Source organism: Podarcis vaucheri (assembly GCF_965113315.1).
Source record: "Podarcis vaucheri genome assembly, chromosome: 13".
Taxonomy (NCBI): Eukaryota; Metazoa; Chordata; class Lepidosauria; order Squamata; family Lacertidae; genus Podarcis; species Podarcis vaucheri.
Window position 1 is genome coordinate 48,750,151 of NC_138751.1, and position 12,607 is coordinate 48,762,757.

The window sequence follows — 12,607 nt, forward strand, 5'->3', positions numbered from 1 at the left end:
GGTGGGAATGGGAGATTGGCAGATAGCTGAGATGAGCCTGTTGACGACTCTTAACGACTGCAGGCCCTTGCCTTTTCCTGTAAGACCTATTGCAGTCGTTAAGAGTCATCAACAGGCTCATCTCAGCTATCTGCCAATCTCCCATTCCCACCACCCTTCTGAGTAATACCCCTCCCCACCTTCTCACTATATAGAAGGATCTGGCAACTTCTGTTTCAGTGTATCTGAAGAAGTGTGCATGCACACGAAAGCTCATACCAAGAACTAACTTAGTTGGTCTTTAAGGTGCTACTGGAAGGAATTTTTTTATTTTGACTATGTTATGTCATGTCATGTTATGTCATGTTATGTCATGTTATGTTATGTCATGTCTTAATTTAATTTAATTTAAAGTTCTATAACGCCTTTCATTCCCGCCCATAATGTTTATTAGGTTTCTTACAAATATAACACAAACTAAAAAAAAACCAACAAGGAAAAAATAGAAAGAGAAATAAAACAAATAACAACAAAAGATATAACAACAAATACACAAATACAATACAAACTAATAATTAATTAAACTTCCAACCTTATAAACATATTACTTGACTTCCTCCAGTCCCTCCCATCTGAATTTCCTTGTAACTAAATGTAGCAGTTTTCCAATATCATTTTTCAAAAACAATATTCCAATTATATATACCGCCTTTCATTACACTGACAACTTTGCACCTCCTGGCAATAGCAAAATAGCAACACGGTGGGGTGGGGTGGGGCTTGACAGTTTAGCCTTGATCCTAAAAATACCCCTCCCATGACAACGCCCGCATGATTCAGACTTGCTAGATGGAAGTTTTGTGCTGGTTATTCAGGGTTTTTTTTTAAAAAAATTGTTTTACTTTATTTGTTATTTATTATTTTACATCTCGGGGCAGTTTTCCAACGAACTTCCTTATACAAAGGCTGTTCCTACATAATGTCCAGTAGCACCTTAGAAACCAACTAAGTTTGTTCTTGGTATGAGCTTTCATGTGCATGCACACTTCTGAATTGCTGGCAGCTAAGCAACTTTAGGGAGGCGGGTGGCGCTGTGGGTTGTTCTAGGACCAATCAGACTGCTGCATCCTTGATCCTATTGTTCTAGGACCAATCAGACTGCTGCATTTTGGATTCTCTTGTTGCAGGACCAATCAGACTGCTGCATTCTTGATCCTATTGTTGTAGGACCAATCAGACTGCTGCATTTTGGATCCTCTTGTTGTAGGACCAATCAGACTGAGTTCCAAAGTGTAGACCACCACCACACTGTGCATTCAGGAATCCCCAAAGTCTCATTCTACCTGGCCTAATTATAAAACAGGGCACTTAATTTTTAATTTTTGCTGCTGGGATTAATGTTCACGTAATGTAGCACATTATCATTGTTATTATTTATTATATATTCTCAGCTGCTGCCTTGGGCGCGTGCGAAAGAAGCCTTCAGATTCCACAAAGCACATTCGCGATGCTTTTCCCTTTTGCAATAACTAGCATGGCTAAGCGCTCTTTTGCTGCGGCCCCTTTAAGACGCGAACTCCCTTGACGTCCTGGGGCACTGGGGAGCGTGGTCCACATTCAGAATCGGCCACGTAGGAAGCATTGGCGTTGCCCAATCAGGAAGGGGCGGGAAAAAAGCAGCAGCCAGTCGCTGAGCTCCACCAACCGCCACGGCACTCCAATCAGAGCGCGGAAAGCCAATAGCAGAGGGGGCGGGGCGGTCATGTTACTTAAACCAACCATAGGGAAACATGGGAAAGTGAGCTCTTTTAATTGGCGGGAGAGATTTGTGGCGTCGTCCCTGCCATTGGCTCGGATCGAACCGTGTTGACAAAACATCGCGCGTCGCTTCTCCTTTCCCGCTGTGGGGGCGGGAACAAAAGGCGTCCGCACCTCCGATTGGATAGCCGCGCAAAAACGACAGCTTTCCTCACTAATGAAACCGAAGGCTGAAGGGGGGGAAACAAGCGAGCTCGGTTTCTGTGAAACAAAGCGCTCTGGTAACGTGGCCGAGGAAGAGGCGGGGATTGGTTAAAGGCGGGCTGGCGGGTAGTGGGTGTAGGCAAGTTGCGTTGCGTCGCTGGAGCTCGCGCGTGCGCAGTGGCGAGCTCCGGCTTCTGAGGTAAAACCGACCGAGCCCTTTTCGGCGGCGGGTCTGGCTTCCTATGCCCGGAGCGTAACGGTGTTGCTGAGGCGACCGGAGCGGGGAGGGCCGCTCCATGCCAGGGCCGCGAGGCCCGAGCGCTCGGCCTCTTCTTCCCGCCGCCGCCGCCCTGGTGCTCCTGTGGCTGCTGCCGCTCTGCGTCCCCGTGAGGGGGTCGGCAGCGGCGGCGGCGGCGTTCCTGGATGAGGACAGCCGGCCCGGGCTAGGGCTCGGCGGGGCCGCCGCCGCCGCGCTCCCCTTGGCAGCCGACGTGACGGTGGAGGACGATGAGGCCGGCGGCGAAGTGGCCCAAGCGGCGGCCTTCACCTCCGGGGAGCAGGAGGAGGAAGGCGCGGAAACGCCCGCCCGGGGCGGCAGCTGCAGGTGAGGCACCGGAGCGCGGCGGGGACCTCGGCAGAGGCCTGGATCCGGTTGCCTTGCTTCCGCGATCCCTGCTCTCTCCTCCATCGCTAGACACGGGCCAGGCTCCTGTTGTTGTTGGTTTTTGTGTGTGTGTGTGTGTATATATATATATATATATATATATATTTGCTTTCGTAGATTTTCACGGGTACAGGAATGCAGGTTTTGGTGTCTTCCCGTGTAAGAGTCGGGGTGTCTGTATATATATATAAAAATATATTGCTTTTCATACATACAACAAAACTTCACTTCTTATACAATCCTTTTGGACTTCCATCAGCACCTCTGATGATCCACCATTCTTACCACTTCTTCTGCATTTCTTAAATTCATATTGCCTTTAATTATCTTAACTAATAATTCTCCTCTTTGCCATTTTTGCAATAATTCGCCTTACAAAACCTACAAGCGTAATCTGATCGTCACAATTACTTTTCGAATAGTCTGTAAATTTACGCCAGTCTTCTGTGATGAATCTCTGGTCCCGCAGGTTTCGAATTCTTCCTGTTAATTTGTCTAATTCTGCATAGTCCATCAGTTTCATCCTCCATTCTTCTTTTGTTGGTATTTCTTCTTGCTGCTTCTTCTTCTTGTTGTTGTTGGTATTTCTTCTTGCTTGTTGTTGTTGACAGTCATCTCGCTCTTGTCCCAAGCGCCCTTCATGATGCAGAATCCGACTAGAAGAGGGGCTTTATAATGTCTTGGTTTTTTCTTATTTGCTTCTCCCTCTCCCAAGAATAATAATAATAATTATTATTATTTATTGAATTTGTATGCAGCCCTTCATCCGCAGACCTCAGGGTGGTTCACAGCATAACAATGCAGTATAAAAAAACAAAATGCATTATTATTATTATTATTTATTTATATCCCGCCCTCCCCAGCTGAAGCCGGGCTCAGAGCGGCTAACAACAGTAAAATGTTACAACATTTGAAAATCATTTCATTATAAAATCAGTTCAAATCAGATTAATAACAAGAACAAAAGGAAGCAAGAACCCCCCCCCGCCCACCCACCTCGTTTTTGTGTTCCTGCAGTTAACACACCATTGAGTTAGGCTAAGTGTGGAATGGACTGGCCCAAGGTATTCCTCTCAGTAACCCTTCCCTGGTTTGAAACGCTCACCAGCAATACCCTGAGTATAAGAACAACCTGCTGCTGGTCCACCATCCTTTTTTATTATTTATTTGTTTCAAGTTTAAACACAACACATCAAAACTCCACCATCCTGTTCTCACTGCGCTGCAACTTGATAGGGTTTGGGGTCTTCATCGCCCCACTTCTGTTGGTGGCCATTTCTGTGCGAGTTGGCGGGAGAGCCTTGTGTTTGTGTGCAAACCAGACTGCTGGAAAAGCCACAGGTGGGTGTTTATTTGGCCCTTGAGCAGTTGGATAGGTGCTGGGGATTGCATGCCCAGTGGGTGTGGCCTGAGGTGATGGTGAGTGTGGCTTGGACAGGTACACAATTGCGCATATACACACACAAACATGGTTTTTTCTTGCTGGGGTGGAGACTAGCAGGCCTATGGCCTCTCCAGCAGGAAAAGAAGTGCCCTTTGAATGCACTTTCCTTATTGCAGTCACACAAAATTTTGGCAGTTGGGGCAGCTTGGGTCCCTGCATGGGCTGTTACTTGCCCACATGTTCAGCGATAGATATACTTTTCTCTAAGTATTCTAATCTCGAAGGGTGGTATTTTTCATCTTTCAGATTACCTACCTACCTCTGTGTGTGTTAGGAGACAAATCTGCCTTCTTATGTGGACCTATTTGCAAAGATGCAAAAATCTGTGTGATGCTTACAGCATTCAATGCACTGTCTACCTGTTTCTGAGAACTTGTATAGTTTAGTGAGATTGTTCCTTCATGCCCTGTATTGGTACATCCTGAAGGGGAGTGAAAGGCGGGATATCAAATCCAAACTCTTCTTCTTCTTCTTCTTATGTTCTATGTTATATTTGACAAACTATACATTTGATCACACCAGTAACGAAAGTGTTAAGTGAATAGTTTCCCAGTAGATCCATTGAGGGTGATGGCAAATGAGTACTGTACTGTATGCTGAAGTTGAAGATACTGTTATTTTAGTCATCACTTAGCCCAAAGGTAGATTTTGGAAAGTCCATGCTTGTGCTGAAACCTCCAGAGGCATTAAAATGTTTAAACCATGATCACAGTCCTTTGCAACTGTAATATTTGCATGCCTCTGGTAGTGGTATGATTTGAAGAATCTTGTGTATGCAAGCCACTGCACAGCCACAAAAAGTCCTTATAGCTCATTCCTATGCAGACTTACTTTTGAAGCGACTACCATTAAATAGTCATCCATCTGCTTTCAGTACAGCCTATATGCTGTCCACCTCTCTGTCTCAGAATATTATTCATACTGTACAATCTGGCACTTGCATCTGCTTCCTTTGATCTGCTTGGATTCTCCTTTGTCTTAAGTTCAGTACTGTATGTCCAAGAATCAAATTTACCCTTTTCCCATCCCAAAGCTCTCATTTCCTTATATTTGTACATCACCATCCACACCATTGAACACCCACAAAGCACTCTTTTTCTTTTCACACCTTTGAAAGTGAATGCAGTGTCCAAAAGATAGGACAGTGGGACAGCCCCAAAAGCGGATGTGGTGAAAGCAATAGGGTGATTGAGAGAGGTTTAAGGGGACAAGGGGAAATGAGTGTTTTGGAGGCCTAACACACACACCCTGCCCCCGGTTCTATAATTGATTTTAAGGTACTTGAGATGTCTCAACCAAAGTGCCTCAGTTTCCTATGCATTAGCTTCTGTGCCCCCATCATGAACTCTGGGTCAGCAGCATCCCCTGGGCTTCAGTAGTAGCCTGGTGACTCTGCTGGCTCCACAAGCCAGCTAAGGCTAGAGATATGACATTTTTATAAAATATGAAGCTGCAGAAAAAGTGGTTTGTGAAAAATCAAAGTACTGTACAAACTGCTTGCTGGTTAGACTTAATCTTATTTTATGGCTTTAACAGCATTAAAATTATTTATAGCTTAACAAATAAAACTGTACAATATTGCATATTCATGAATCTTATAAAACAATCCTATTGGCAAAACCCCTGGCACTGCCCACCACCTCCTGCCCCTTGCTGCTGCTTGGCACCTGGCCCTCATCACTGCCAGGCACTCACTGTTGCTGGTGCTTGCGGCCTCCTGCTCCTCAGCCCTGTCTGCAGTGGCACACTCCTTTACTCATGCCTGGGCTGCCCTGAAGAGGGCAAGGAGGAGGAAGATGACCCAGGGGGGTGGGTAGGGGAGTGAACCACCACCCATAAGTGCTCTGCTGGGATTGAGGAGCAGGAGGCAGCAAGTGTCCGGCAGTGGTGAGCAGTAAGCCCCTGGCAGTGGGGACGGCTGGGTGCTGAGCAGGAAGTGGCTGCGGGGGCACCAGCTCCATCTGTGTGTGGGGGTGCATGATGGTTTGGTGAGTGGTGGCTGCTGTTGGGGGTCAGGCAGCAGGAGATGCAGCCCCCAACCAACCTCGCTTGTATTGCCGCTAGCTTCTCCTTTCAGAGGGATGCCCCACATCAGCTTGCTTCATGGAATCCTGTGCATGTTTACTCATAAATATTACAGTGGTGCCCCGCAAGACGAATGCCTCGCAAGACGGAAAACTCGCTAGACGAAAGAGTTTTCTGTTTTGGAGGTGCTTCGCAAAACGAATTTCCTATGGGCTTGCTTCGCAACGAGCTCCTGCTGTTTTTTTTCCCCTTCCCCCCCTTTTTCTAAGCTACTAAGCCACTTATCAGCTGATCCGATCAGCAGATAAGCCGCTAATAGCGCTAATCCTTCAAGGGGCTTGCTTCGCAAGACGAAAAAACCGCTAGACGAAGAGAATCACAGAACGGATTCTTTTCGTCTTGCGAGGCACCACTGTATATCCTTTGTTTAGTGGAGCTTTCTCTTGGGTAAGTAAGCATAGGATTGCAGCCTCAACCATATGAAAGGCTTAGGCTGCAACCTCATATGCATACAGTAAGCCTTTTTGAAGGCAATGGGACTTACAGGTCAGTATCTCTTAATTGCATGAGAGGTCATAGAAAGGGGGCAGGCTGGGGTTCATAATAAATGAAGACGGCAGTACCCTCTAGGTGCAGAAATGCACATTGGATATGTGTAATATATTTAAATATTTATAAATGGCACTTGCATAAGAAATACAAAGTGGTGTACAAATAGTAAAAAATATAATAGTACAGTGATGATATTAGAAAAAAATGTCTGAAAACTGGTTGGTAACAAATGTCAAATGCCTTATAAAGTCCTGACATCCAAGTAGGCAAATATCTGCAAGTATTTGGAATCAGTAAATAAGATTATATATTGTCAAATCAGAAATACTTCACTCACCCTAAGTGTTTGTTAACATCTGAGATGTGTACAGTTGTGACTTGGTTCTCGAACGCCTTGTTATTCGAACGTGTTGGCTCCCGAACGCCACAAACCTGGAAGTGAGTGTTTTGGTTTGTGGACATTTTTTGGAAGCCAAACATCTGACGCGGCTTCCGATTGAGTGCAGGAAATTCCTGCAGCCAATTGGAAGCCGCACCTTGGTTTCTGAACATTTTCGGAAGTCGAACGGCCTTCTGGAATGGATTCCATTCGAGAACCAAGGTACGACTGTACACAACACACAATTTAGTAATTTTTTAGTATTATGGGGTTGTGGTGTAGAATCACTATAATACAGCTATTAATGTGTTCCAGCTTCCTATATCTGTTTGACATTCTTAATATGAAACCAGAGTACATAGTAGTAATTACCGTATTTTTTGCACCATAACACTCACTTTTTTCCTCCTAGAAAGTAAGGGGAAATGTCTGTGCGTGTTATGGAGCGAATGCCTACGGGTGGCGGGGGGGATCTGCTGCAGCCGTGAGCAGAGGATCCATGGTTCCCCTTCCTTCCTTCCTCCGTGGCTCGCTTTGAAACAGCGAAGCGGGAGAAGAGCCGCTGAGTGGGGAGGGGAGAGGGACAGAGAGCCTGCTTCTTTAAAGGAGCAAAGCGGGAGAGGAGAGGAGCCGCTTACACGGGTCACCCCAAATTCACCATCAGATCACATAGCATGTCCATGGCTACAGCTTGCACCAAAAAAATCACGCACCCACTGTTGCCTGGGGCCGCAGTGGTGCAAAAACGTGGTTACAAAGCATGGATCCACATGGATCCTCAGGGTTTTTGCATTGGGCTACTCCAAACTCACCGTCAGATCACATGTCTGTGGCTACAGCATGAACCACAAAAATCATACATCCACTGTTTCGTTTAGAATATTTTTTTTCTTGTTTTCCTCCTCTAAAAACTACATGCGTGTTATGGTCGGGTGCGTGTTATAGAGCGAAAAATACGGTAACTCCTGCTTGAGGTAGTTATTTCTGTTCTGAATAAACATGGCATCAGCCTTGAACATGATAAGGCTGGACTTGTCTTGTGACTATAATTGTTCAAACAAAAGCACTACCTTTTGGCTCTGGAAAGAATTGTTTGTCTAAAGGTATGGCTTATGAAAGAAATTACACTATTACAGTGGTACCTTGGGTTAAGTACTTATTTCGTTCCAGAGGTCCGTTCTTAACCTGAAACTGTTCTTAACCTGAAGCACCACTTTAGCTAATGGGGCCTCCTGCTGCTGCCGCGCTGCCGGAACACAATTTCTGTTCTCATCCTGAAGCAAAGTTCTTAACCCGAGGTACTATTTCTGAGTTAGCGGAGTCTGTAACCTGAAGCGTATGTAACCCGAGGTACCACTGTATTAGACTACTGAGGGTTTTCCAAAGAGATGCTCAAGATGACTCTGAACATTTTTTAAAGAGTTACCTTTAAAAATAAGAAACTTTGTCTAAAACTATAAAATTTTGCTGAGACGAATCTCTGCTTGTGAGTAGGGCTCATTTGTTGAAGGGATGCCATGCAGCAGTGAGATTCAGGACGTGCTTTGCATAAGGTACAATGCAACTGCTTAACAATTGTGAGGATCTAGATCTACTTGCATTGTACTGTGAAAGTACAGTATATCCTACTTTGGTTGCAGCCCTGCTACTAATCTTGCTGTGCCTTTGCTCTTGTCCCCGCTCCCCAAGGGGTTGAAAAGACAAGAGATTATCCAGTGCCAATACAAATATGTGGCAAATGGGGAAGGAAATGTTTATTTATTATTTGACTTCATTTAAGCATTGCTTCCTATGAAATGTCCTAAGGCAATTTAACAAGAAAAACCATTTCTAATCCAGTGCTTGTGCAGGCTAGGATAAAAATCTCAACTTAAAAATCTTGTTAGAAAAAGGTCTGCAGTAGCTGCTGAAAAGTCAGTAGAGACAGCAGCTGCCTGATATGCAACAGAAGAGAGTTCCAAAGGGTAGGTGCTGCCACATTAAACATCCCAAGTTCTGCATGGTACATAGAATAAACCTCCTGATGTAAGAGTATCTGTAGGAGGTCTGGTAGCTAATTGGCAGCCAGCGGAGTTCTTTCAGCAGCAGCATAACGTGATGGCAATATCTTCCCCAGTGAACAGTTGAACTGTTGCTTCTAGGCAAGCTTTGGAGGGAGTACCCCATGAAGCATATTGCAGTGTCCAGGCTATTACAGTCCAGAAATGACCCAGCCAGAGCTGAAAAGGGCACTCCGAGGCACTCGCATCCCCTGCAACTGTAGTGATAGAAATGAAACCATGGAAACCCCCAGACTACCAACCTGCTCCTTCAGTGGGAATACGGCCCCATCTGAAGCAGGGACTTGACCAATTATCGAGAATAGATTAAGAAACTGCTCACCCACAGCTCCTATGTCTTGCCAGGATTCAAACTGCATTGGCCTTCTGACTGGCAGAATCCGAGACCAGGGAGAAGAGCTGGTGGAAGAAGACTGGAGGAAATTTAAAATTTATTTACAGAAACACTGTAAAATTTTTGAATGTTGATGATGTTGAAATGAATTGAAGGGGTTCTAGTAACAAGGTAAAATGTAAGATGGGACTGATAATAGATAAACTAATTGGATATGAATTTGCTGAACTAATTTTAAAAAAGGGATACAAAAAAGGGAGGCGTGAGGAAGTCAGGAAAATAAGTTAACTAAAGATGAGAAATTAAAAAAGAGGGAGTTTTGTTTTTTCTTTATGTGTTTTTCTTTTTTCTTCTTTTTTGTGCTTAATGTTTGTATTTTTGTATTTTGACTTTGTATTTTTCTGTTTTTGTATTTTCTCTGAATTTTCTTACTGATAAATTTAATAAAATATTTTAAAAAAAACACTGCATTGGCCTTCATCTAGTCATCAGACTTCAGAAACTGGCCCAGTTCCTCTCCTTGCTACAGAAAAATGGAAATCTAATTATTCATCCCAGTGGTTTTATTTAGGTACTAAATTGGCACCCAACAGCACAACTGTTAGGGGGCTGAATACCTAGTGATATTCTATTACACCAACCCTGAAGATAGGGTTGAAATCATGGCAATACTGTGCCCTTGGTGCCCATCACAGAGCTGGTTCATCAAGATACCATGGGCAGTGGTATCAAAAGTGTCTGAGCTATCATAATAATAATTTTATTTGTACGCTCTCTTTCCATGGTTAAAACCATGCTTACAACATGACAATAGTTACCTAACCGCAAACATAACAAAAGCCACAGGCAATAGATAAAACGCATTAAAAAGTAGACAACCAAATTGAAACAATTTCCACATAAATCATAAGAAGATATAAATATACAAAAATTAATATCAATAACAACACCTCCCTTCCCTCAGCAAAACACTATAAAACAGCACAAGAGTGTTCAACTGCTTTTGTAGCTGGAGTCAGTCAGGGCTCCACCCTCCCAGGTTAGGTGGAGAAAGGCTAGCAAGACAGGGAGCAGATCTTCAAGGACTCACAGCCAAGATGACATAATAGAGTCCCATTCCTGCTGTCGTCCTGATAAAGGACATCTCTCAGAGAGACCAAACCTGATACAGTTCCATAACCAGACTTCAACCCAGACTTAAATTGGTCTGGGTAATCTGTTTTATCCAAGAGTGCTTGTAACTTTCCTGCCATGACCCTGTTCATTATCTTCCCCTCAAATTGGGTGTTTATGACTGGGCAATAATTGCCACAAAGCAACGGCTCCAAGGTCGGTTTTTTCAGTAGTAGTCATATTGCTGCCTGTTCAAGATGCCTGGGACCAGTCCCTCGCACAAGAATACATTGATCCCACAACTAGCCATTACCAGCATGTTTTAATAGGCCAAGAGGGGAAGGGTCAAGGGAACACACGGATGGACACATCACCAGGCTGCATGATGTGAAAATGATCCCACATGTGTTATGCCTCTATTAAGAGTGGGTCAAACTATTTTGGGTTCTTATTTTTTTGTTGTTGGGGTTGATGTTGGTTTCCTGTCAAATGTTGGCATTAAGTGGGTCTTGGGTCTTAAAAACATGAACCTTGGAATAGTGTGATTTCTAGTTCTGACTTGTGGATGTGTCTTCCATTTACAGATCATTAATAATCATAAGCACTTTGGATGGACGGATTGCTGCTCTAGACCCAGAGAACAGAGGTAGAAAGCAGTGGGATCTGGATGTGGGCTCAGGTTCTCTGGTCTCCTCTAGCCTCAGTAAACCAGAGGTAAGATAAATACATTGTTGCATGGTTCTAAAATATTCATTTGTTTATTACTAGTTTAATATCTTTTTCTATTTTCATTTAAGTTAAGATTTGCAAAAAGCTCTCTTGACTCTTGCATCTGTTGTAAGGACCAGAAAAAAACGTTATCAACTTCACTAGTATTTACTTGGATATCAGTGTTCTAATTTTTAAAACTACTCTTTACCACACAAATGTGTCCATATAAACTCATATGTTAAATACTTGCATTGTTTTTCTGGTACCAAACACAAAATGTGGGGATATTATGGATTTGATCCTGTCCTAATCTGACTCTTTTATTTTCTAGCCAATAAATTTATTACAAAAATACATGGAAGTAAGCACCAATGAATTTTCTTGGACTTACTTCTGAGTAAGACTGTGAGGAACGCTAGGGGAGAGAGCCTGTTCCATCAGTTCCTAAAGTTGACATGGGGGGATATTATTTGTTGACTCTGATACTTTAAATTGTAAATCTATTGGGTTTCTTGGCCAAAAGGCAGTGTATAAATGAATAAAGAATACTTTTCTTCCTTACAATAGAATGCCATTGTAGCAGTTCCTTAAGTTGCTTTTGCAAATCTTCCCTTTTCTGACCATTAATAGAACAAATAGGGCCATTAATGGCAGCATTAAAAAGGTCAAAGTCCTTTTCCCCGTGCCTGTCTAGGGACCTGAACATTAAGAGCCTGTCAGAACTGAAAGTCACACTGGTTGACAATCCTCCAATAAGCTAGTTAGTATCTTAATTTTGAATAGCATTAACCCTATGGAAGAAAATATCTTTAGGCTGCATTCCTATATCCATTTGGCAGCAAAGAAACAATCGAAATATGTACTTCTAAAACACTTCATGTCTTTGAATTTTGACTATAAAATATTCTTACATGACCTTATATATTTACATTGGAGTTGTATTGTAATCAGTGGTATTTCCCTCAGAGTAAAAATCTATTTTCCATCTTGTAGAACACACTGAGCATTTTCTTAAAGGTTGTTCAGTCAGCTGAAATGCAACTTGAGTTTAACTTTTAATTAGAAATGCAGTAATGTGAAGTTGTACTAAATCAAAATAATTACCCAAGGTTATAACAGCTGGTCTGAATTTAGAGAGAGAGAGAGAGAGAGAGAGAGAGAGAGAGAGAGAGAGAAAGAAGAGAGAGAAGTATTTATCCTTTGCTTAATTCTTATTCCCACACCTTAAAAATTTATAATAATTCTTCTACTTAATTTTAATTACTTAATTCTTAATCTTTCAGTTAAGATTAGTTGATACTGAGGTAAAAGACCTTTAATTAGTGATTACAACATTTTGCAGATCAAAGTAGGGAACTGAGTTGCGTTCTCACCTTCCAAACCT

General features: G+C 43.1%; 1 protein-coding gene across 2 annotated transcripts in view; it reads left to right on the plus strand.

The window, feature by feature from the left end:
• Positions 1–2,374: 2,374 nt before the first annotated feature.
• EIF2AK3 (eukaryotic translation initiation factor 2 alpha kinase 3) overlaps positions 2,375–12,607 on the plus strand; it is a 42,887-nt gene continuing 32,654 nt past the window's right edge. The window contains exons 1-2 of one of the 2 annotated variants that reach the window (XM_082194734.1): positions 2,375–2,545; positions 11,097–11,226. The gene's annotated coding sequence lies outside the window, so the exon portion shown is untranslated. The remainder of the gene's footprint in view (positions 2,546–11,096; positions 11,227–12,607) is intronic. The other variant, XM_082194733.1, reaches the window with a different exon arrangement.